Genomic DNA, 5534 nt, shown 5'->3' with positions numbered 1-5534 from the left:
GGTAAAGCCACCAGAGATTTCACAACAATTTTTCCTCCATGGCTGCAAAAGTGCATTGTTTTAAATTAAAAGAAACCCTTAAAATGAGTTTATTTTTAATAAATTAAAATATTTAAAAATAAATTAAAACTAACGCTGCTTTTGGAGTGATTGAGGCATCTAATTCCCTGCAAGATTTTAGAAGTTAATGGATCGACGAATATAAGAAACTGAAGAATAAGCTGCCGTACCCTGATCACCTGCACCTTATAGAAAAAGAATCTGTTCCCTTGCAGAATTATTGGCCTGTGCTGCTTATTTAATATGAAGTAGGCCTCGCTTTTCAATTAATCTCGAGAGCTTTTATTGCAGGCCTTTGATTGTGGTTGTCTCGCTGTGTTTAGTGTTCTCTTTAATAAGCAAATTGATGATGATATATAATATTACTGTCCTTTCAAAATAAAAAATAAAAATATTTTTCACTTTCTTTATTTAAAATGTTACATTTATTAATGCTATATATTTATTAATGTTAAAACTCACAATTGTTGTGACATCACCTCACATCGCTCAAGTAACTGGAGTGTGTGGTTATACTTTACTACGACAAACAAAATATTTGTGGCACTAATTTATTTTGATATTGTTGAAGAAACTGAATAGAAATCAATAAAGAATGAGTTTAAAGATGGTGAAGATATTATTTTTAAAATATTTATTTATTTCATACAATGATAACACTTTTAGTATATAATTAAACCCTTTAAATCTTAAAAAAAAATAAGAAAAGACACAAAAAAAGAAAATCAAGTTTTTTTTTTTGTATATTTATTCCTAATGTAGTAACAAGTTTATATAAACTTGAAATATTATAATGAAGTATTGTATTTAATTATAAAAATTATAAAAATTAATTAAAAAAATAATAATCTCAATAACATATTATTATATTACAAATATTCATATAATAATATTTAAATATCATTAAGATATAACTATGGCGGTGATGATTTATATGGATATAAATAATGGGCACATGGCAACCCCAATCTGCATAGCAATTAGCATAGGGGATTCCGTGAGAAAGATAATGGAATGCGTAGCAACCACCTCCATTGAAGATGGACAAACACCATCATCAGCAATGAGTAAACGAGGGGGGTGGACGGCCTTTCCTTTTGTTATAGGTACATTCTATCCTATAATCAGTACCGTTCTTTCTAACAATTTGGTGGATTTATTTAATTACTTCTCTCTCTTTTTTCCGCCAAAATAATCTTGTTTGGTTAAATGTTTTCAAATTTTGATGGCATGGAACTATGATTTCTTATTCTGAGCAAGTATGCATGCAAGCAGGAGGTATGATTTCTTATTCTGTCATTACTGTTTATGCCTTTGTTTCTTTACTGGTGAGTTGCAGGTTTTTCCATGTCTGCACAATATTGCCGCCTTTCAAAATGGAGCAAACCGCATATCAGTTTCCTCCCAGCTATCTACAAAATCTCAACTAGGTCCCCGAGTTATCTGTCTCCTCAATTGGGTCACCAAACTATTCCTTTGTCTATATCTGTTGATAGCTCGATCTAGATTACATACATTATGCTATAGAAAAGGCATTTTTGGGTAAAATATAACCTTTTCGGTGAAAAATGGAAAGATGTTAAGCAGGAGGCTTGATTTAGAAATGTATGATGCATTAAGGACCCGATTGAGAAAATTGATATTTTCAGTGACTCAATTCAGGATTTTATGTTTTGATTTTGCAATAAATTTTTTTAAGAAAATGTATTTCGGAGCAAAAGAGAAAACGATAGTGTTCTTTGTGGGATCGAGAATAAACTTGAGGATTGTCAGAAAAGCAATATATCCAGCTAAAAAAAAAAGTTAAAGCGACTATCAGTTGAGCTATTAATAGATGAACAGCTCCTTTTACCTTGTGTTTTAATTAAGCTCATGATTTCTTTACGAGTGAGGAGGGATTTATATATGTTTTTCCACCATAAATCAACAAATATCACCAGATTAATTTCATATATTATCATCCTTTAACTCTAATTCTCTTAAATTTCATATATTATCATCCTTTAACTCTCTTAAATTCTTGAAATCCACCATTACTTGATTTCAAATACGTACATGAAGCTTTGAACATTCTTAATTACAACTTTGAGTGTAGTCAGTAAAGTCATTCAATCATATTATTTAGCTTTTCAGGGCGTGACCATGTTATCTTTAGCACCAACAATCCATTCCTTAAGACCCGTACAATGTGCTTTTGGTTCGCATGCCTGTGAAACCCCATCACAGCTTCAATATGCATTTCTCTGTGTGGCACTAGCTAGCACTTTCCTCACTAGGGCGTGGAGGCACACGCTTCACAATTGCAACAATGCACGGGAGCAGATCAATTTGATCAGCCAAATGACCAAGGAACATTCTTCAGCTGGTATTTCTTTGCGTTATATCTCGCCAGTGCCATGAGCTTCACTACGATCATCTAAATTCAGGATAGTGCTAGCTGGGGATTAGGGTTTGGCATCTGTGTCATTTCCAATGCCGTTGGCTTAGCAGTGTTTTTGTTGGGAAAATGGTTTTATCGGCATTCTAATCCCCAGGGAAAGTCCTTGCGTAAGCATTACTCGTGTATTAGCTGCAGCTATTCGGTAAAGAAGTTTGATGGACTGTTTTTCCACTATTTTTAATCAAGTTGTTATTTGGTTCTATATTTTAAATTTAAACTTCATTTATAAAAAAAATAACCTCTTACAAACTTTTAATGACATAAATTGTGATGTAATAAAAAATTTTAAATAATTTTTTTGTTTTTTTATAGCAGATTGGTTTTTTTTTTTTAATCTCGTTACTTATTTTATTTTGGCTTTTAATTTAATAACATTTTCAATATATTTTCAATGATTATAAAAAAAAAAAGCAATTTGAAAAAGATGACTGCTGGAAAGTTTTCAAAGACAGGATTATTATCATGGAGATATTAATAGGTCCGCCAGTTGTCCAACTGAAACTTTCAGGTACGTTATAACTCAACTCTCTAGTGCTCTGTGGAACCATCTATGTTGAACAAATTATTATTAGCATATGAATATCAATTTCTAATTTATCATAGACTTAAATGCATGGATTGTGTGGCATGTGATGGTCATGGAAAGCATAGTTTTCATACTTAATCCAGTTTAAGGTTTAGATTTTATATTTTAATTGGGTCATGATGATTGATTTTTTTAAAAAACAACAACATGGTTTTAGTACAAAAATAAAAATTAATAAATTATAACCGAATTTTTACTAAGTTTTGTCAAGTTATTGGATTAACTCATCATATCACACTAATTTTTCTTTTTTTTAAAAAAAAAATTTTAGTTTCAATCTTGAAGCGGTCGAATTTCAATTTAATTTACTAAATCAAGCTAGCTTTTAAAACTACATATGAAAGACATTGCCAGTACGATTATTTTGATTATTTCGTTAATTTGCATAAATTCCAATGTTGGAGTCCTCCTTCCTAACTCTGGTAATGATCATGGAATTAAGGCACTGGTATATCACTGCTAAGACTGGATGATTTCTGCGCAGATTTTTGAACCGTGCAGCCCTAAAAATTGAAGGAGACAGATTAACGGATAGATCGAATGCAAGATCTTGGTGGCTATGTACGGTGGAGGAAATGGAAGATTTCAACACTCTAATCAAAATCTTGCCACTGGTCTCCCGGCATTGTGCTAACCATGGACAGGTGTCAATGATTTAAAACTCATTACTCCACTGTCAGCTCCTCCTGTTTTTTTGAATTATAACCCATATAAACTAAGAACAATAGCGATAATGATTTAAAACTTTTCAGGTTATATAAGTGATTAGGTATAAAAAATATAAAAAAGTTTATACTCGGCTTATTTTCAAAGTGTGAACCAACATATAAAAAAGTAATCCTATTTTTAATTGCATAAATAAAGAAAAAAAGTTATGAATTTGATTATATATTGGTCACTTTTCCCAGCACCAATTAATACCATAGTTAACCTTCATTAGTTTTACTACCATCAATAGTGTTTATCATCGTGGATATAATTCGTTGTATTTTTTTATTTATTTTTGAAATAGATCTTGGCCAGTTATTCATTGATGAAAAATAGAAAATGTTAGCTGGTTAATATGAACTTGAACATCTGTTTCGGTTTCATTATTCGTTTGTTATTAATTAGTTTAATGGCTCTAGATAAATAATAACATATTTTAATTATTATATAAACAAATGCTAGTAAGTGTGTTATTGTTTTTTTTTTTTAAATTAACGTGGGTGTCCGGGCCAGCTTGCGTGCACCACGATTAATCCCACGGGCTCTGAAATTAATGACCATATAAGCCTCCAGTAGCCATCATATGAGCAACCAAAAACTTGAACCTGAGACCACAGAGGGAACAAATCCTTTAGTCCCAGTGTGTTATTGTTTTGGAGTCCCTGTTGGTTGGTTCGTTCATCTGACCATAAAGTAGAATCATTTTAAATTCTATAATTTTTTATTAATTATTTTAAATTCTTTTATTTTCATGTAAAGATTATTTTCTTCAGGAGTATGTTCACCAACTTCATCAAATGCGAATATACTCCCCATGAGCTTATAAAATATTTTAGATTTAATCTATAAACCTAGTATATTTATTTAAAAAATATTAACTAATTAAAGTTTATTGTAAAGTATTTTTCTGACATTTTCAGCCCACAAAATTACCACCACCATCTCCTCTTTGATGCATTTTCTATCAACACGTTCGACATTTGTTTTCTTTTTTTTATTGGAAGTCGTTTTCATTGCACCCTTGGTGCTAGTGGTAGAGAGTTGGCTTCAGTGCACTTTGGCTACGATGATTTCTTTTTCCTATTTGCAGCGCATATCACAGGAAATATTTCTGCAAAACAGGAAACCCGGCAGATGGCTCGATTAGTGTTTATCTGTTCTTGGTCTGTTCAAGACGTCAGGATTTAATTTGTTCTCAATATCATAAGATAAGACATCTCTTCTACATGGCTTACTTGGGTGACTTTTGTTTTATTGAATTAATCAATTAATAAATTAATATGAATAAAAAGAGTTGTTGAAGAAAGCATTTCTAGTCTTCTGCTCCACTACTGGAGTCCCTATTATTTTAGATTATTGTTATAATGTTTTGATCTATTTAGGTTCATGTTTTCTGTATTGAAGTTTTTATGCGTTTAATAACAAACATTCTTCAAAACCTCTGTTCTTCTTCTTTTCTTATCTTCCCCGAATTCTTATCTTATCATCATAGTATCAAATCAATGTCTAGAGATGCAATGTCCTTGAAAGGTTTGCACAGCATAAGTTGGCACCTGCTGTAAGATTTTCTTTCGAGTTCGATCCCTTCATTTTATCTCTGCCTGTTAATAGTGATTTCGCTGTACATTTGATTTCCGCTAACCTGATATGCTGAAAAGAATTATTTACGAAAATAAATAAATTTTAACATTGTGTTTTTTTTTTCAGATTTGTTTTTTAACAGATTAAGTGGGTTTTGAT

At 31.2% G+C, this 5534-nt stretch overlaps 1 long non-coding RNA gene across 2 annotated transcripts; it reads left to right on the top strand.

Annotated features, from left to right (window-relative positions):
* The first annotated feature begins 2903 nt into the window (after window positions 1-2903).
* LOC105136135 (uncharacterized) lies at window positions 2904-4925 on the top strand. Of its 2 annotated transcripts, XR_844394.1 has the most exons (3): window positions 2904-3008; window positions 3571-3730; window positions 4885-4925. It is a non-coding gene; the product is annotated as an uncharacterized LOC105136135 (long non-coding RNA). The 2 variants fall into 2 exon arrangements; XR_844335.1 differs by lacking the exon at window positions 4885-4925 and having other exon boundaries at window positions 3571-3898.
* The last annotated feature ends 609 nt before the right edge of the window (window positions 4926-5534 follow it).

The sequence above is a fragment of the Populus euphratica genome, unplaced genomic scaffold, assembly GCF_000495115.2.
Source record: "Populus euphratica unplaced genomic scaffold, PopEup_1.0 scaffold1.1, whole genome shotgun sequence".
In the NCBI taxonomy this organism is placed as follows: domain Eukaryota; kingdom Viridiplantae; phylum Streptophyta; class Magnoliopsida; order Malpighiales; family Salicaceae; genus Populus; species Populus euphratica.
The sequence above is the reverse complement of the archived record's forward strand: the minus strand, read 5'-3'. Positions and strand labels throughout refer to the sequence as shown.